General features: G+C 44.4%; 1 protein-coding gene across 1 annotated transcript in view; it reads left to right on the forward strand.

The window, feature by feature from the left end:
• The window catches only part of LOC123483228 (E3 ubiquitin-protein ligase TRIM47-like), a 31,360-nt gene that overhangs the window by 1,214 nt on the left and 8,840 nt on the right, over positions 1-21,306 (forward strand). The gene's annotated exons all lie outside the window — the stretch shown is intronic.

Below are 21,306 nucleotides of genomic sequence, written 5' to 3' on the forward strand. Positions count from 1 at the left end.
CACTGTTGGAAACAGGACCCCTTTCAGAGAACACACGGCTTAATGTAACTGACGGGATATGAACCCGGGTCTACTGCGGGAGAAACCAACATCTTGGGTGTTCGATCCCCGGGACCACCCATACGTAAAAATGTGTGCACACATGACTGTAAGTCGCTTTGGATAAAAGCGTCTGCTAAATGGCATATTATATATTATTATGTTACACCAAGAGGAGATTCCCTAATGGGCCGACACTGATTTTAAAGTCACAAGTGGGCTACCTCATCACATAACCATGAGTAACCATGAGTGACTCATGTCCGCTATACATTAACAGAGCTCTCTCTCTCTCTCACTCTCTCTCAATTCAATTAAATGGGCTTTATTGACATGGGAAACATGTTACATTACCAAAGCAGGTTAAATAAATAATAAACGAAAGTGAAATCAATGATCAGAAATTAACAGTAAACGTTACACAAACGTTATAATTCAAGTGAAAACAGAGTGAGTCAGACCGAGTTCTGGAGGTGAAATGGAAATGAATGAGGGAGACTTAAGTGAGGTAGAAGGTGTGGTGAATAGCTCAGAACCAGAGCCTGGCATCAATGGACATGATAAAGAAGAATCTGGTGCAGTAGGAGTTACATTTTTGGAGAAAGTGGATCCATACCTTTTGGCAGATCCATTTGTGGTTTCAGGGTGGGTGGGAAAGGAGTTGGGTGCAGTTTAATCAGTGAAGGTAACCTGTAGTGGACTTGTGATATTTGTTTGTGTTTCTTCTGACCAGAGGGAGTGGGCGCTCCGTGTCACGCAACTTGGGTCATGATCTGTTTCTTGCTTTGCTCTTAGGAACAGGGCACCATTGAAAGGAGTGATTTCTGGGATAGCATTAAGTGTAGAAGTGGAGGAATTGAAAATGAAGATTCCTGGTGTTTGTGATTCCCGCCGTTTGGTGGGACGCAGACCCCGTGTTGAGCGTGGTGAAACAGAGGAGTCACTGTCAGTCCTTTTGAGTTTTGAGTCTTTACCCGATAAAGTCATGTTAGGATATATAAGTTATCCTGTTAGAGCTTTTGTGGCGAATCCACTGTGCTGATTCAGGTGCAACGTTTATGGTCATGTTGCAGCAGTTTGTAGGAGGGAGATTCCAAGATGTGGGAAGTGTGCAGGAGGGCATGGGATAGAGGTTTGTGTAGTTTCGGTGGATAAAGTTGTGTGTGTCAACTGTTGGGATGCCCATGTTGCTGGGGATTGGAAGTGTCCGGTGCGAGAGAGGCAGGTTGAGGTGGCTAGAGTCAGAGTAGTGCAGAAGGTGTCATATGCTGAGGCAGTGAAGAAAGTAGAGGAGGATGGGTCAAGGGTGAGAGATCCTGAGAGGGTCCCTGTGAGTAGTAGATCTGTGCCAGCACAGAGGGATAGGCCAACGAGTGATATATGCTTCAGTAAAGATAGCTTCTTAGAGTTCATAGCAATGGTTATCAACTGTACCGCAGAAATGGAACGTAAATCACAGAAAATAGATGTTGTGGTGGCAGCTGCAGAGAAGTATTTGGGCATACAAGATTAGACTTCAGAAGAGTTCCAGGGTTTGTTGAGTGGTGGTGTCCCGTCCTCCCAGGCCGTTGGCATGGTGCAGGAGCAGATATGGTCAAAGTAGTGGAATGGGGTAATGGGTATTTAATGAGTTTAGGGTTAGTTGGAAGGGTGTTTTTTGTATTATTATAATTTCCCCTTTTCCCATTTTGTATAACAAAGTATAATGGATTTATATTATAGTCCAGTTGGGGGCGGTAATGCAACATATTGGATGCCAACCGCCGTTAAACTCCAAAGAAGAAGAACCATTATATTATGGCTATGTACAGTGTTGTAACGATGTCTCTGTCTCTCTCATTCATTAACTTTCGCGGTAGTTGGTTGTGTGGGTCTCTGGTTATGAATAGGGTGCTGACAGACAATTGTAATATACTAGTAGACAAGGCAGTGGTTTTGGTTGGACAGTTGGAAAGCTTGCTGATGAGAGTGGTTTGAGGGAGTTGGAGGTTGGCCCTTCTGTGGTGATAGGGGATGTTCCTCCATGGTTACTCCCAGACCCTGTTGTTGATCTAACCTTGGTAGAGAAAAGGAAAGATTGTTCAGAAGTCAGTAATATAGTGAAACTGGTTGACAATTACATTGGTAGAAGTTTTTATGCTTTTTTACCGCTTTTCACAGATGGATCCAAGGACCCAGATAGTGGGCTCACAGGAGCAGGCGTTTACATTCCTGAATTTGATGTGCAGATATGTAGAAGACTAACAGATGAACTGTCAGTATACTCAGTTGAACTGTTGGCGATAATAGTTGCCCTCCAGTGGGTGGAGGACGTACAACCTGTTAGAATTATAGTATTCTCAGATTCTTTGTCTGTATTGAATAGTTTATCATCTGGTAAATCTAATAGGAGTTACCTGCTATTGGAGGTATTAATGTTATTATGGAGAATTCAGAGAATAGGTGTAGTAAAGAGATTCTGCTGGGTCCCAACACATTTGGGTGTGGAAAGGAATGAAATTGTAGACCAGTTAGCTAAAAGAGCTTTGAAATGAGATATAATTGATATTAATGTTCCACTGGGTAGAGGTGAGGCCAAATGTAAGATCAGAGCCATTTTGATAGATGTGTGGCAGAAGAGATGGTACTCTGAGCACAAGGGCCGGCATTTATATGAATAGGTTACAGTTTTACAGAAAGGTCGATGGACCAAGATTCAAAGGTCAGATTAGGAAGGAAGAGGTGGTGTTTACTCGATTGCGCTTAGAACATTGTACATTGATCTCGTCATTACATCTGGTTGGCAAGCATGGGAATGGTTTGTGTCTGGAGGGTACGGTCGATGAAACGGTGGAGCATGTGTTGTTATATTGTTGTAAGTATGTTGAAGAGAGGGAAAGATTGAAGTGTAGGGTCATTGAGGTTGGACGGGGTTGGGGGGGTTTGGAAGGGATTTTGGGGATGGGGGAGGGTCTATTAGAAGTTAGTAGGGCTCTTCTTAATTTTCTCAGAAGTACTGAGTTAGGTAGGAGGATTTAGAAATGTTGTAAACCGTGATTGACCACACACTCCACCACACTTTAACGTTGGTTTGTGGACCGCCATTATGTCATAGAAGAAGAAGTTGGTTTTGTGGTTCGTGAGCAGGGCTACTATTCTTTTTTCTTTTGGTTCTTGCGTATTTTCTGAATGTATTTTCTCATGGTGGAGGGTTTGTTTATTGGTTTCCACTGTTTATCGTTTAGAGTTGAGCGGGGAGTAGGAGTAGGGGTAGTTTGTTAGGGCGGCGTGATGGCCTCAACCGAGTGGAGAAGAAACGCTGTCGCTTCGGGTGCGTTCCGGAAAAAGGTGTGGAGGAAGTTTTGCTCATGGTCGGCGAACAGGTTGGAGCAGAACATATGCACTCTGCATCCAGAATGAACAAGGCGGTGGTCGTGTTAATGAAAAAGGTTTGTCTTGTTGCGAGTGGAATTTTTGTGAGCGGTGTGTTGTTGCAGATTTCGCCTCTTTCGACAAGAGTTGTGGTGGCTAATCAGCCTCCGTTTATTACTTACGAACAGACCGCAAGTAGTTGGTTCGTTTTGGTAATTTTGCAAGTGGTTTTCGTGTGCTCTCGGCTGGGTGGCAAGTGTAGTCCGTTAAACATGTTGTCTCTTTTCGTAGACCAATATTTGTTTCTTAACAATCTTCAAGGTTACGCAGGGGAGGGGTGGAACGCAGGGTTTGCTAGCACAGATAGTTTTGGGTGTTTCTAGTGTGGGGATGTATGGCATAATGTTAGTGCAGACAAGCGCGACCAGCCGGCAGCGGGGGCTAGGACTAGGCTGGACACAATACATTTTGAACGCCTTTTTCTGATAAAACTACTTCATTGCATCCGCCATGAAGCCCAGTTTCATAATATTACCATATGTCCCAGATGCTTGCCGTAGTTTAGAAATAATAGGGCATGTTTCACCCTGCCAGCTCCTATTAGTTGTATTGAGCTCTGTTGCACCAACTTGCCTAATGAAAGTTCTATTCCCAGCCCATTGTTCTGCGTCACAATGCCAGCTTCACTATTGCTGGTAATGAGACCAGCCCGTATTAATATTGTAGCTTCACTTCAGGTAACTTATAATTAACAAGGTTATGACTACTTGGTGAGCAAACTCACTGTTCAGCTGGGTACATGTTGTGGTGACCCACAGTGCTACGTATGGTTGGCGCATAGCAATCAAACATTAAACATTTTCTGGTCACAGTTAATCATATTTTCTTTCAGAAAAAGGTGTGTAACCTAAACAAAACTCATGTCTGTCCTCTTTTTCAAGATGTGGAAGATTTTAAACAGCCATAATAAAAAAAATTTCAATTAAGAAATAACCTTTAAATTTTTTCTATATTACTGCTGGGTAATTTGATATGCGTCGAAATCTGTAAGTTCGTAGGCATTGAATTGAGCGAATGCTGCGCAGGTTCACTGAGTTGTAAACTAAATGGATAGGTGTAGCTCATTAATTTATAGATCTGACACAGTTGCTACCTCAGATAATGAGCCTAGCAAGTGTCGTGAATGAGGTATGTAGTACCACAGAAGGCCACAGGGAGGAGCAAGAGAGCTATAAACCTATTCATTTTGTTGCTTTAAATACCCTAAACCTAACAATCAATCAATCAAATGTGTTTATAAAGTCCTTTTTACATCAGCAGATGTCACAAAGTGCTATACAGAAACTCTAACCCTACTTATTACCTATTTTAGCCTTAACTCTAACCCCTAACCCTAATTCTAGGGTAGGGTAGCCTAGAACACGTTTATAAACTATTTTAGTAATACTTTTATGTTAGTAAATACCATTATAGTACTAAAAAGCATTTATTGTTATTTTTTAAATAAAACCTATGTAACCTTTATTAGTCATTTTATTATATGTATTATTGCAAGGCAGAACACTTGATAAACAACACATATGTTTTATTTTTTAAATGTGGTTTGAACTGGGTGTGACCTAGTAACCTCTATGTGAAAGTCCAGCAATTGGCATGTCATAGGTGGGGCAGGTTTGAGACTGATCTACAGAATTTATAAGAAAAATACACTTTATTTCTCAGCTGCCTCACCAATGTCTTTACGTGAATTACCATGAAGCATCAGTTATAGGCTACAAGCAGCAATATGATTGACTATAAAATAGCATGCAACCAAACACTATGTCCCATCATTTTCTAAAATTGTCACTCATTACTTCACAGTTAGCTATATATCTCGTATTAGGCCTGTGTTGCTTTTGGGAGAGCAACAAAATATGAACTATAGCAGGTATTGAACCCCGGCCAAATAATCACTAGTCAGATGCGCTAACCTCAACCCTAGTTAACATGCATTATAAAAATCTTCTTAATATCTCATATTTGGAGTAAACAGCCTCGGAATAGAAAAGACGAGTGCATCTTCCAGCCCGCCAATAAATTACATCATGCAACCCTCAAGGTTAGGAAATGAACCTCATCATGCCACTCACTTGCGCAGGAGTTTTCCTGTGAGGGGGAGTGGTGGTATATCCAGGGAGAGAACTAAACTAAGCTTCTGAAATTTCATTCGTGGTCTTATGCTGCCATCTATTGGAATTATTAAGCAATTGCAGTAGTACTGAATAAAGTGTATATACTTACTAAAGTAATAATTACTCGGAATTGCGAAATATAAAATGTTCTAGTTCATTTTATCACTTACAACCATAAAATAACAATTTATAGCATAACAAACAATGAAACTGACATTAACCAAAAACACCATACATTTAGTTAATTATATATTCAAAATATATATATATATTTAGATGGTTGTCATTATCACCCCCTTAACATAAAGACAGACACTGGATACAGACACTGAAAATGAGCTTTCTATATAAAACTGGTAGCTCTCAAAAGAGCCTTTGCTTTGCTGAGCAGTTCGTTTTCAGGAGTGTGCTGCCTGCCTGCCTTCAGAGGAGTCTGTCTGTGAATAATGTAAAGTTAATAAGTTATTGCCACGCTTTCACAGAGGCCTAGTTTACATTTACATGTGAGTCATTTAGCAGACGCTCTTATTCAGAACGACTAGGGTTATGTGCCTAAATCTGTACAAGGGTACATCGACAGATCTTTCACCTAGTCGGCTCGGGGATTCGAACCAGCCACCTTTCGGTTACTGCCCAACGCTCTTAACCGCTAGATTACAAATCACAAAATGTTAAACACAAAAAAGGCAAATGGTCGTAGATAAATGGTAAGCTGGTTAAATAAAATACTGATCTTAGAACTTTCAGACTGCCATTGTTTTGGGGAAATAGGGACATGTCTGTTTATTTCACCAATTATGTCAAATATATGTATTTATTTTAATGGTTTAAAGTTCTACACCATTTGAATCAGGATAATCTCCTTTTGTAATGATGTAAGACTGGGCAGCGTACTCCGTTGTCATCAAACGCTAGCCCCCAATTACTTTTTGCCCTTGGAACTCTGAGCTCCCCCATTGTTTTCCAATGGAGAGGCATGCTGGTATATTTCGGGAAAATATCTCATAATGTGTATATTTAGTTTTTTTCATGTCGGACACCATTTTAATCAGTATAATCTCCTCTTTCTAATGACATCAGGTTGGGCAGCGTACTCTGCTGTCATCGATCGCTAGACCAGAAATAGTCAGAAGTTAACATTTTTCCCTACTTCCTGGTAATGCAGACATAAGCACACTTGGCACCATCAAGGTGTGGATGTTTACTTTCTACACCAGTTGTTATTTATTACTTATTTTTTTCTGTTTCATCCTAAAAACAGATTGTAGTGGTGAAATAAAAAGTTGACATTTTTTGGTGCCATTTAGGGAAAATTGAATTCTAAGGATCATTCCAGTCAGAAGAGGCAGATGGTTCGCTTCAATTCATTTGCTATGGCTTCGTGAGCAGAGGCAGGTTGCTGAAGACTCCGGTCGACAAAGGTTTGGTGGGCTCATCCCAGGAAATATTGGCTGTCATTGGGGAAGAGGCTCTGATCAGGGGGGAAGTGCAGGGGGGCAGACTGGGGAGGAGGAGGACGACAGTACCGTGCCAATATAGGAGGAAGAGGGGGGAGGTGAGTCTGCGGGAGCGGAGGAGGAGGCCTCGTTTTCAGACGGCTCATTGGATCCAGAGCTGACAGCCAGTCAGGCTGAGGGCCCAGTATATACGGTGAGAGAACTTTCTAGGTTCCTGATGGAGACTAAAGGGGAAAAAGAAGGTTCTGCTGGAGTCTTATTTGATTGATCCTGGAAGGTTTGTAAGGTCAGTACAACACGTGATGAAGAATGAGGGGTTTAGTGTCCTCTCACCCAGGAAGTGGTTTAGGCTGAGAAAATGGGTCATGGGTTCTTAAGGACATGTCTTCAGAATCTACTTAAATTGATGTTTTTTTCTGGCATGGCAGCTTTATGGGCTTCTCTACTAGTTTCTGATTGTGGTGATTTCCCTCCCATCTCTTATGGAGATTTCACGGTTAGACTTCCTTAACATGAACGGCGGCAGAGACTGGGGGAATATGTCAAACCAAAACATTTAAACGTGATTATTTTAGCAAGAGACACACAGTGATGTGATTAATGAAGTGTATTGGGGGTCTGGTGGAAGGGGGCGCAGGTGCTGAGCCATGGCAGAAATCTTAGTGCAGGGGTAGCAAAAGAGGTGTGTAAGGGTAGGTTGTTAATGGTTAGAGCCAAAATCAATGACCTTGTCTTTGCTTTCATAAATGTGTCTGCACCTAGTACAGGGTGTCGTATCGATTAAATGCTGGCAATTATTGCTGATAAACAAAGGAGTCTGCTCATACTGAACTTGGATCATAAGGTTTATTCATATCACAAGATGTCAGCATAAGTGACGGATGTCATGACGGATGTCATTTGGTCCTCTGTAGCTCCGCTGGTAGAGCACGGCGCTTGTAACGCCAAGGTAGTGGGTTCAATCCCCGGGACCACCCATACACAAAAAAATAATAATGTATGCACGCATGACTGTAAGTCGCTTTGGATAAAAGCGTCTGCTAAATGGCATATTATATTATATTATGACACCCGGAGAGCGGCTTCCCAGATTGCAATGGTCGCTCTAACCTCTTCTTCGTCTAGCCCATACTTATAAACAATGCGAAAATATGGGTTGCTCCCTCTGCTGTCCAATCACCTGTCTCCCCTGGGGCGTCACCCTACAACTGGCTACTTTTGAACTAAAATATAGATTCTCTCCGATTCCACTTAAAACATTAACAACGTCATAATCTTCATATACGACATTCCCCCCTTCGAGACTAAACAGTCTCGAAAACAAACAGAATAGGATTATGACAAGTAACAATTCATCTTATTGAGTATCTTTAACATTAAACCAAAAACATTATTCTCTAGAGTGTAAATACCTTTCTATGAAATATGAATAAATGTTTATGAAGTGTGAATACATTACTATGAAATATGAACAAATCTTTATGGAGTGTGAGAGCGAAAAACTGTCTGGCAGCCATCGTTCCAGATATCTATCCATCAATCAAGACAGTAAAATTCTCTCACGGTCCCTCTGCCCCAGGCAACCACCTAGATACTCCAGATAAACTCATAAATCCTTATCAATGCATTTGAAACTATGATGCAATTAAATACACATGTAAGCCCCTGCAAACAAAATACTATCCAAAATGTCCACACCAAGGCTGGTCAACCCATCGGACCCTATAGTGGACTTCTATCCCTGCCTAGACTCCCTGTCCCTAAGCATTCATGAAATAAACAAAACCATCTAAGATCCCCACATGTATCCAATAACATCAAATATCATTCTACACAAAGTAATACCTAAGACTATGACACAAATTATGTATTACACATGCAAATATGTCTATATTTCATTGCAGACACTGGAATGTAGTCCACTACACTTCATCTCCCCCGTAGTCTCCTCTTCCAATGCATTGTTGATGATGGAATGGGAACCTTTCCACACCTTCCCTGTTCCATCTCCTCCAGTCATTGTCCTTTCATATTGTCCCTTCATATTGTCCTTGTTTGAGTATTTCAATCTTTACACTTTCCCCCAAATGCTTCTGGAAGAAAAGAAAAGACCAAACAGTATCTTTTGCAAAACAACATTTTCAAATTAAAACATCAATATCAACTAAGAATATAAAAATTATATATAAATGATGTATGAATCAATATAAATGATAGAATAATGAAATAGGATAATGTGATTCATTCATACACTTCCCCCCTTTTATTCATAAAATCATACTAAAATCACCCTAATATTGAAATTCTTTTTGGGAAAAATGATCAAATATTCAAAAAGGATATTTATCATCAATACTCCATCCAGTCCCACTTGTCCCTCTTCATCCAGATCAGGAACAGTCAACAACGGCATCTGAGTGTTGTCTCCAGGCATCACAACTCCAACCTATTTCAATATCATAGCTTTCTCAAAGGTCAGTAACAAATTACAAACATCACACACAGTGCTATCAAACCTGCTATTAAAATCTGAACCATTACTGCTCCTACTGGGCCTAACTGATCTTGCAACCAAGTCTTCGCTGACCATCCAGCTCCTTCAGATCTCCCAAACGCATCCCTTATATATTTCAACGCATAGTGATACTATCTGAACTATCTGGAATCAAAGTATAGCTAATATTATCAATATGATCTGCCAAAAATGTTACACCATACCATGGAAAAAGTCCCCCCTTCTCTCTTAGCCTTATCCTCCAATGATAGGCGTCAAGACTATGAAATGTCGCCATGACCCTTTTCACCCTACTTCCAAACCTAGAATCAGATTTATCTGTGTCCGGTGCTACCCCTCTTATAATGGTAGAAACTCATATGGAAGCTTCAACGTTGACATGTAACAACATCCTGTCCATCCATAGGGTAAGAATATATACGTTTTATCACCACAAACCCTCCAACTATCTCTAAAATTCCCAATAGTCACATTGTCAGGCAAAAGCTAATATTTTAACCATCAAAGTCCTGCTCTTCTTACTAACTGGAACATAAAAAGTAACATTATATTTCTCATTATTACCCTTAAGGTCATGCATACCCAAAGTTATCATATAATCATCACAATCTGATATTCCCATAAACATACCCCTTACATCATATGTTTTATTAGAACAAAAACAACCTTTAGCCCTCACTGGTTTCACCTCCAATGCTTCAGGGTTCGCTGTTAAGTGATTTTCCTTCCCATCTAACAAATTACCACAGGGTAATTCACTTAACCCAATAACACTTAAACCTAGGCTTAAACAAATGTTTTGACAACGACATTATTTTATCTGTTAATGATTGTTGCTGATACAACAGTCATGACAAAGCATAAGATTGACACATACTTGATAGAGGTCGAGCGACCGTCTCTAAAATGTTTGGTGCTGGAATTCTCAACAGACATGGACCCTCAAGATTCCTCACTGATCTTACAGAATGAGCTAGCTGCTGGAACCAAAGATTCCTACCTGCCCATCCATCTTTAATTTTCACAACAGAAGAATCAAACCCATAAGTCCCATTTAGTTTCTCTCTTCCCTAACGAGCGGTACTGATCAGATACCTCTCCTTGTCTGTCATTAAAATCAAAGACCTCATCCTGTAACTCCATGATAGTATCCTTCACTATTTCAGATGAATCTATATTGTTCACTACCACTATCTGCTTTCCTATTTTAACCCTAATAACAGTCTGTTCCTCTAAAATTGCTGCTGGAGCTATTGGTTCCCTTATAATCAAATGCGATATATTTATGGCTTTAATAACTATCAATGTTGAAAGAGTTAAATTGCTTCTCACTGTTGTTTTAATATGCTGAAGTGTTAATGTCATTGTTGTTACTTCATCTATTTTCCCTAAGACTTTTAACTCCTTACTTGTATTTCCCTCTATCACCACTAGTGTCACTTTTTTAGCTCTCAGTCCTACCTCTAATCCCTGACTTTCAACCTTTTGATTATAAAAAAATACACCAACAATTACCTTGATCTTCCTGCTGGGAACTGTAAGTATAGATACTCAATCACCCTTAATCTTCTCTTATCATTCAACAACGCATACTTTCTCAATGCATCTGCTCCTAACAGATCTAAACTCCTACCATATCTATCTTCCCACTAAACTCTAAAATGTCCTTCACTCCTGTTCTCTCTCTCTTACTATTAACTTTGAAACTTAGCTTACTGTCTTAGAGTTCCTTCAACCCTAGATCTCCTAACTTTTTTAATCTAATCTTTTCTCCTAACCTTTAAAAACCTTTTCCACTGATTTATTCACAAAATCCCTTTACCACCAAATTTTTTAGAATATGTGATCGGGAAGTCCCCACCTGCTTCTGACTTATTTACACACAGACTTGGCAAACGACTAAACACCTTTTAGCCTAGTTTGAAATCTCTTGGTGTAGGAATGTAACCAAGAATAACAGTCACCCCTTTTAACTTTATTCTTCAGACAGATTGTCTAATAGGCAGTCTAATAGATTATCATCCTTCCTATGATATTATCTTTTTAAGCAAATATGATTCCCAAAAACCCTATTCTTTTTAAAATCTTCTACCAGACAGCCGTCTAGTGTACATCTTATTGTACAGTTCAATTTACACAATGCATCTCTTTCCCACAATGCATAGGTATATGTTCTAATATTAGTATGTCTATTTTAATTTCTCTTTGATTTTTTATAGAAGAGCTCAATTGGTTCCTTAAGAGTAATTAGCTGTTTTACTACCTCAACTCCCTATCCTAATTAGTTAATTTTACATAGTGAGATGTTTAACCTCTTTAGGCTCAACACAGATAAAAGCTTTTCCACTATTCACTATCACTTCTCATAGTCCCCTGTTTTTACTTCAATTGTTAGATATTTTCTCTTCTTCTCTAATCGATGATATCAGCTGACACCCCCCTTCGTATCTTCTAGGCTCTAGAATCCTTAGGGTTCACCTGGAGAACAGGTGATCTTCACTTGCTCCTTCATCTTCCTCAGAAATTTCCTCTGTTGTTTCCTCCTGGCGCATTGCACTCACAGGTAAAGTAACCAACCTGTCCACAATTATAACACTCTTCTGAAAGTTGCTGGAAGTGTAGCTGAAATCTTCCTCCTCCTTCTAAACCTTCTCGTCCTCTTCCTCTCCAACTCTGTGTCTGTCCAGAAACTGGCTGTGGATATGAAACACCTGGTACCGCCCTTGGTGGCTGGTACAATTGCGGTTGGCCTTGTTCAGTTGAAGCTGTAGCAGTGATTGTTGATTTGGTTCACTCTGATTCTTCATAACCAAAGCTTCTCTTCTCCTTCTTCACCAGTTGTATGATTGAGTTTTTTTGAGAGTTTCTTCTTCTTGTTCTTTCTTGTTGTTGACATATCAGGATTCTTCAACAGCTTATATTCTAAGTTCTGTCCTCGACATATCATCTTCCATCATCTTCTTACTAGTGGCCTTTTTCCTTGGCCTCACTGTATTCTTCTCTTAGTTTCCAGACATCTCGGTTTTTCTTACTTCTGGAGTTTTGGATTCATCTTTCTGGTCGTTTCTGCTTGTCCTCTATCTATTATTCGTTCATCTTCATCTCTGATGCAATAATCACCCTCCTGGATGATCACTGGAAGCTGAGGATAAACATCCCTAAGCTCTACACCTGTGGTATCCGGTGCATGTGACAAATGAAATTGATTGGGCTACCACAAGGAAGAACAACTGCTGAACCGCAAATGACCAAAATGGCGGACGGAAGACAGGGTGGTGCGGCAGGTGCCGCTTCTCATTCGAATGCTGTAATTTTATCTAAACCATCAGGTGTACGCCGACCCCAGCTAAGTAACTCATGCAAAGAGTTAAAGCGCAATTATGTGTTTTATCTCCAGTACTCTGCCATGATTGTCAGTTATGTAGCTGCTCTACTGATAATCTCAGTGCGTCCTTGCTGGGATGACACAATCAGTCTACTACCGGAGAATATTAACACCAAACACAAACACATTGGTTCACCGTTCCACGGGAGCGGACAGTACACAGCATACCATAATGTTCTGAATAATGGCCAAGTCTACCTCGCTCCTTATTCTACTGAGCCGCTTAGGCGCAACAAACACAAGTCCAACATTTATCGGAAACTGTTAAACTACCTGTTCACTACCCTCCTGCTCTCCGGGGATGTGCAACTCAATCCTGGGCCCAACATCACCGAGCCAGCGATACGCACCGGAGTGGAGGGCGGTGGATGGCCTCGTCCACTGATCGTCGCCGCTGTGGAGGTGGGTGAGTGCTATGGTCCTGTGGTTTCTCTCGGCTCACCCGGCTCCGGGATGGATTTTGACTCTTCGGGCATACCGGGGTTGCTGTGTGCGGTCCCTGACTCTGCTTCTGGTGTGCGGGCTGTTTTAATTAGTTTCTCGCATCCAGTGCAGGCGGGAGGGATTGTAAATTGCGCTACCGAACTGCCCCTAATCAAAACGAAACAAAACGGCCTAAACCCAGCCGTCAGAAAACACAGAAAATTTAACTTTTTTCAATGTGTCAATCACTCTCGAGTCATCTGGGACCCACGAGCTAAGCCCAAGGGACTACTAGGGGGGCACTTGAACATTCGTAGTGTCATTCCAAAAAGTGATCAAATTCAACATCTACTCACAGACTCCAACCTTGACTTTCTCTGCCTCTCAGAGACATGGCTCCATAGAAATTCTCCATCTGCTGCTTTGATTGTGTGTAACGATCCCGGCAGTCTGAGTCGGGTCCTGTCTGGTGACTAGTTTTTCTGTTCGTGATCTCCAGTTTCCCGAGGGTTCGGGAACGCTCCGGGGAGCTCTCTTGATTTCCGCACCTGCATCCCATCAGCAATCTGCACACCTGGTCCTGATCATCACCCTTCTTAGGCTCTGGCCTAACATCCAGTCCCTGCCGGATCGTTAGCCATGAACAGTAGGTTTAACAGAGTATCAGTCTTAGAGCCTAGCGTTAGTTTTGTTGTTTTTGCACCGTGTTGGTTTGTTGCTTACTTACCCCCGTTTTGTTCCATCTGCAGTCACCCGTCCGGAACCTTCATCCAACCTCTGCCTGGTGGTCGGCGGCTGCCGACCCAGGATGGGATCAACCACTGCACCCCCAACAACTAATCAACGCCGCCCGCTCTGTTCCCTGGATTATTCTGCATCACTCTTGAATTTGTAATAAACACTCACCTTCGTTTCAACTTACCTTGTCCTGGTCTGCTTCTGGGTTCTGGCTTAGCAACTCGTGACAGAACGATCCGGCCAGTAATGAACCCAGCGGACCTGGACTCTGTTCGCCATGCCATTACCCATCAGGAGAAGATGTTGGGCCATCATAGCACGGTACTACAGGAGATCGCGTTGTCAGTTCGGAACCTTTCTACCGGTCTGACGGAGGTCCAGAACCAACGCAAGGTTCCGGTGGAGGATCCACTACCGGTTTCACCCATCTCGCCTGCCGCTTCTGGAGCTGTGTCCTTCCGTGAGCCCAAGGTTCCGACGCCGGATAGATATGAGGGGGAGCTGGGAAGATGCCGTTCCTTCCTTATGCAGTGTGGATTAGTGTTCGATCTACAGCCCTACTCTTATGCCACAGACAAGGCTAGGATAGCCTTTGTGATTGCGTTGCTGCGTGGTCGAGCGCTGGAGTGGGCTTCAGCCGTTTGGGAACGACAAGAACCCTGCATGGCTTCATACCAGGGGTTCACGGCCGAGATGAGGAAGCTCTTCGACCATTCCGTCCGAGGGAGGGACGCAGCTAGGCGCCTGTTTTCGCTTCACCAAGGAACTCGCAGCGTGGCCGACTTCGTGATCGAGTTCAAGACGTTGGCTGTGGAGAGTGGGTGGAACGAGGAGTCTCTGCAAGCGGCCTTTTACCAGGGTCTGTCGGAGCAGCTCAAGGATGAGTTGATCTCCTATCCGGAGCCTAGTGACCTGGACAGCTTGGTAGCCTTGTCTATTCGGGTGGATAATCGAGTCCGAGAGCGAAGGAGGGAGAAGCAATGGGGTCCGTCCAATCGATCAGTTTCTCAGTTCCCAGTCGGGTCGGGTGGTGGACCAGAACACGTCGATCATTCTCCACCACAAAGGATTAGTGGAGAGGTCCTCTCTCCCGATTCTGAACCCATGCAAGTGGGGCGGCACGGGTTAACCAAGGAGGAGCGTCAACATAGACGTAAGACCAACTGCTGCCTCTACTGTGGTAGCTCGGGACATTACATCTCCACTTGTTCCCGGCGGTCGTCAAACTGCCCGGCTCGCTAAAGTTGGGAGGACTTTTAGCGAGCCAGTTTCAACCTCTCAGTACCTCTGTCAGACCCCGTTTCCCGGCTACCCTTGTGAACAGGAATCAGAGCTTAGCGATTAACGCTTTTATCGATTCAGGTGCCGATGGAAGCTTTCTTGATGCCGAGTTGGTGGAACAGCTGGGGCTTTCCAAGGAGCAATTGCCGGAAGCCATTGAAGCGACCACTCTGAACGGCAGTAGTCTGGCACGTATCACGATGAGGACTGAACCGGTTAAGATGCGGTTGTCGGGGAATCATTCTGAGATGATTTCATTCTTCATTCTGCCGTCTTCCCATGTTCCTCTGGTCCTTGGATACCCCTGGCTGAAGGAACACAATCCCACGTTCGATTGGGTGACGGGCAAGGTAACGAGTTGGAGCCTTGATTGTCATGCTAACTGTCTCAAGACTGCCTGCCCCCATTCGGTTCCCAGTCAGGTGATTGAGGCTAAACCCCCCAGATTTGTCCCTGGTTCCCGAGACATATCACGATTTGGGGGAAGTTTTCAGTAAGCAGAAGGCTCTGTCACTCCCTCCCCACCGACCATATGATTGTGCCATCAACCTGTTCCCTGGAGCTGTCTACCCCAAGGGAAGGTTATACAGTATCTCCCGACCTGAACGTGAGGCTTTGGAGACCTACATCAAGGAGTCCCTAGCTGCTGGTCTCGTTCGTCCCTCGTCATCACCCCTGGGGGCAGGATTCTTCTTTGTGGGTAAGAAGGATGGCTCTCTTCGACCGTGTATTGATTATCGGGGGTTGAATGACATCACGGTCAAGAACAAGTATCCCCTGCCCTTGATGAGTTCTGCCTTCGACTCCTTACAGGGTGCTACGGTGTTCACCAAGCTAGACCTACGCAATGCGTATCACATGGTCCGGATCAGAGAGGGGACGAGTGGTTGACGGGTTTCAATACACCGATGGGTCACTTCGAGTATCAGGTGATGCCGTTTGGACTGACCAATGCTCCAGCGGTATTCCAGAGTATGGTGAACGACGTCCTGAGAGATATGATCGGTCTCTTTGTGTTTGTTTACCTGGATGACATTCTGATCTTCTCGAAGGAACCTTCCGACCACGTCCAGCATGTCCGGCAGGTTCTGCAGCGATTGTTGGAGAATCGCCTGTTTGTGAAGGCCGAGAAGTGCGAGTTTCACGCCCACACGACATCCTTTCTCGGGTACATCATCTCCAGGGGAGAGATTAGGATGGACCAGGAGAAGGTTAGAGCGGTTCTGGAATGGGCCCAGCCCGGTACGAGATTGCAGCTCCAGAGATTTTTGGGGTTTGCGAATTTCTACCGCAGATTCATCCGGGATTACAGCCGTGTGGCCGCTCCGTTAACTGCCTTGACTTCCAGTATCAGGACCTTCAAGTGGAATCCGGAGGCGGATCGAGCGTTTCTGGATTTGAAGAGGCGATTCACCAACGCACCGATTCTCTCTCAACCGGACACGGCCCGTCAGTTCGTCGTTGAAGTGGACGCGTCTGATGTGGGAGTTGGCGCCATCCTGTCGCAGCGATGCTCCACGGACAGTAAACTCCATCCCTGCGCCTACTACTCTCGTCGCCTTTCGCCTGCGGAGAGGAATTACGATGTGGGTAACCGGGAGCTTCTCGCGGTGAAACTTGCCTTGGAGGAGTGGCGCCACTGGTTGGAGGGGGCGGAGCAACCGTTTATTGTCTGGACTGACCACAAGAATCTTGCTTACGTGCAATCGGCTAAACGTCTCAACTCCCGTCAGGCCAGGTGGGCGTTGTTTTTCGGACGATTCAAGTTTTCCCTGACGTCCGACCTGGATCTAAGAACGGCAAGGCGGACGCCTTGTCCCGGATGTTCTCCAAGACGGAGGAGAGTGGGTCCAAGACCGAGACAATTCTCCCCCGGAACTGCGTCGTGGGAGCAGTTATGTGGAAGATTGAGGAGGAGGTGCTGGCGGCCCTTCGGACTCAGCCCGGTCCCGGTAACGGTCCACCCGGTCGGTTGTTTGTGCCTGAGTCGGTTCGTCCTGCTGTCCTCAAATGGTCCCACGCCAGCAAGATGGCTTGTCACCCTGGCGTGGCTCGGACAATGGCGTTTCTTCGCAGACGCGTTTTGGTGGCCTGCCATGGCCGAGGATACTCTGGGTTTTGTTGCTGCCTGTCCAGTGTGTGCGCAGAATAAGAGTACCAATCGGCCCAGCTCTGGACTACTTCACCCCCTTCCTATTCCCCGGCGACCATGGTCGCATCTGGCCCTGGACTTCGTCACTGGGTTGCCCGCTTCTGAGGGGAACACGGTCGTTCTGACTATCGTGGACAGATTCAGCAAGTTCGCCCACTTTGTGCCAATTGCCAAGCTTCCCTCTGCCTCGGAGACGTCCGAGATCCTGGTTAGGGAGGTTTTCAGGGTCCACGGTTTGCCCAGTGATATCGTTTCCGACCGTGGCCCTCAGTTTACCTCTGCTGTCTGGAAGTCCTTCTGTTTGGCCATTGGAGCTACAGTCAGTCTCACATCTGGTTTTCACCCCCAATCCAATGGTCAGGCGGAGAGAGCCAACCAGAAGATGGAATCCACGCTACGCTGTCTGGTCTCTTCCAACCCCACCTCCTGGGTCTCTCAGTTGCCTTGGGTTGAGTATGCCCACAATACTCTCCCTACATCTGCCACTGGGATGTCTCCCTTCCAGTGCCTGTATGGCTACCAACCTCCCCTGTTCCCTTCTCAGGAGAAGGAGCTCTCAGTGCCTTCTGTTCAGGCCCATATTCGTCGTTGCCACCGGACCTGGCATCGGGCCAGAAAGGCACTCCTTAGAGTTTCGGACCGGTATCAGCTCCAGGCGAATCGTCGCCGGATCCCCGCTCCCACCTATACCATCGGAGATAGGGTTTGGTTGGCTACACGGGATCTTCCGTTACGGACTGAGTCTAGGAAGTTGTTACCGAAGTTCATTGGTCCGTTTGTGGTGGAGAAGGTGATCAATCCAGTGGCAGTTCGACTCAAACTACCGAGGACGCTCAGAGTCCATCCCACCTTTCATGTCTCCTGCCTCAAGCCTGTCTTCCTCAGTCCTCTGTTGCCTCCTCCGCCTCCTCCTCCTCCTCCTCGGATGATCGGAGGTGGTCCTGCCTACACGGTGCGTCGCATCATGGATTCCAGACGGCGGGGCCGGGGTTTCCAGTATCTCGTGGACTGGGAGGGGTATGGTCCTGAAGAGAGGAGTTGGATTCCGCGGCGACAGGTCCTAGATGCTGACCTCATCAGTGACTTCTACCGCCTCCATCCTGGCGCTCCGGGAGTCCGCCCGGTGGCGTTCGGTCGGAGGGGGGTACTGTAACGATCCCGGCAGTCTGAGTCGGGTCCTGTCTGGTGACTAGTTTTTCTGTTCGTGATCTCCAGTTTCCCGAGGGTTCGGGAACGCTCCGGGGAGCTCTCTTGATTTCCGCACCTGCATCCCATCAGCAATCTGCACACCTGGTCCTGATCATCACCCTTCTTAGGCTCTGGCCTAACATCCAGTCCCTGCCGGATCGTTAGCCATGAACAGTAGGTTTAACAGAGTATCAGTCTTAGAGCCTAGCGTTAGTTTTGTTGTTTTTGCACCGTGTTGGTTTGTTGCTTACTTACCCCCGTTTTGTTCCATCTGCAGTCACCCGTCCGGAACCTTCATCCAACCTCTGCCTGGTGGTCGGCGGCTGCCGACCCAGGATGGGATCAACCACTGCACCCCCAACAACTAATCAACGCCGCCCGCTCTGTTCCCTGGATTATTCTGCATCACTCTTGAATTTGTAATAAACACTCACCTTCGTTTCAACTTACCTTGTCCTGGTCTGCTTCTGGGTTCTGGCTTAGCAACTCGTGACATTGTGCCTGGCTACAATGTTTTCAGGAGAGACAGGACTGAAGGAAGAGGAGGGGGTGTGATGATTTATATTAAAGAACATATCCGATGTAAACAAATTGAGTGGTCATGTGATAATGAACTAGAATGTATTGGCCTGAACATTACACTGTCTCCCCAAATGTATTTTACCCTCATTGGAATGTATAGGCCACCTTCCACCAAAAGTGTGTTTTTGATCAGTTTAATAACATGCTTAGGGGAATGTGATTTTGGGAAAGAGGTCATCTTAATGGGAGATTTTAACATTAATTATGAAGACAAGTGTTGTAGGAAAACCCTCAAACGGATCACTAATACCTTTGACCTTACACAGCTAGTTAAAGGGCCAACCAGGGTGACTTGTTGCTCTAAAACACAGATTGATTTGGTGTTCAGTAATAAACCAGAGAGAGTGACTAAATCATTCAATATGGTTACTGGGCTATCTGATCATAATCTGACACTTATAGCCAGAAAGCTGTCTAAGAGCAGGTTTAACCTCTCTACTGTTAGAAAGCCTGATCAACTAAGAATACCTAAGAGTGAATTAAGCTATTTTGAAAATGCAATTAAGGGAATTAACTGGAATGATCTCCTGTCCTATGCAGACGTGGAAGCTGATAGTCAAGTTTTTCTATCCACAATCCAGACTACATTAAACGGTTTCCTAAAGAAAATCAAATCCAAACCTGGCCAAAAGAGCACTCTTCCTTGGCTAAATGGAGATATCTGGAAATTGATGAAAGAACGAGATTATTATCTAAAAATAGCCCTAAGATCCAAATTAGAGCATGACAGACGTAGGTTTACCATGTTGAGAAATAAGGTGATGAAAGAAATCAGACAGGCCAAGGCAAACTTTTTTATTAACATAATTGGTGAAGCAAAGGGAAATTCTAAACTGATCTGGGAGAATCTAAAAAAGTTAACAGGGAAAGACCATAGTAACACTACAAAAAGACTAGAAATCATGGTGAATAACAATCTAACACAGGATGCAGTCGAAATAGCAATAGCCTTCAATTCCTACTTTATTGACTCTGTCAGGGTACTGACACAGAACCCCTCCACTGGTTTCTTGGGCTCAGTGCTAGTAAATGATGCTCAACCTGTCTTCATCATAAGGGATGTTTCTGAGTCAAAGGTAGACAAGGTGATTAGCTCACTAAAGAACTCTAAAGCCAAAGATGTGTTTGGGATGGACTCTACCTTTCTTAAAAACTACAAAGAGTCACTCATTGGCCCCATTACTAAGGTCACCAACACATCTATTGGTCTCGGGGTGTTTCCAAGGGTATGGAAGTCGGCCATAATAACGGCCATCTTTAAATCAGGCGACCCTGCTGACGTGAGTAACTACAGGCCCATTAGTATACTACCTGTGGTGTCAAAGGTTGTTGAAAAGTGTGTAGCAGAACAACTGATTGCCCACCTCAACAACAGCCCCTTCACATTACATTCCATGCAGTTTGGCTTCAGAGCAAAACACTCCACAGAAATGGCCAACTGCTTTTTTCTGGAAAATGTGAAGTCCAAGATGGACAAAGGGGGCGTTGTTGGGGCTGTGTTTCTGGACCTAAGGAAGGCTTTTGATACTGTTAACCATGAGATTCTCATCACAAAATTGTCCAATTTCAACTTTTCCCCCGATGCCTTGAGATGGATGAAATCATACCTTGAAGGCAGAACTCAGTGTGTCAGAGTGAGCAATGAGCTGTCGCCCACTCTTAGCTATGATGTGGGTGTGCCCCAAGGGTCAATACTGGGGCCCCTCCTGTTCAGCCTGTACATTAATGATCTGCCTTCTGTCTGTACTGGGTCTGAAGTTCAAATGTATGCAGATGATACAGTGATATATGTGCATGCAAAGAGCAAACAACAAGCTGCACAAGAACTCACTACTGTAATGGTCCAGGTTACAAAGTGGCTCAGTGACTCGTGTTTGCATCTCAATGTGAAAAAAACTGTTTGCATGTTCTTCACAAAGAGGGCAACAGATGCTACTGAGCCAGAAGTCTATGTGTCAGGGGAGAAGCTCCAGGGGGTATCTGATTTTAAGTACCTTGGCATCATACTTGATTCCAACCTC

Source organism: Coregonus clupeaformis, unplaced genomic scaffold, assembly GCF_020615455.1.
Source record: "Coregonus clupeaformis isolate EN_2021a unplaced genomic scaffold, ASM2061545v1 scaf0048, whole genome shotgun sequence".
Classification (NCBI taxonomy): domain Eukaryota; kingdom Metazoa; phylum Chordata; class Actinopteri; order Salmoniformes; family Salmonidae; genus Coregonus; species Coregonus clupeaformis.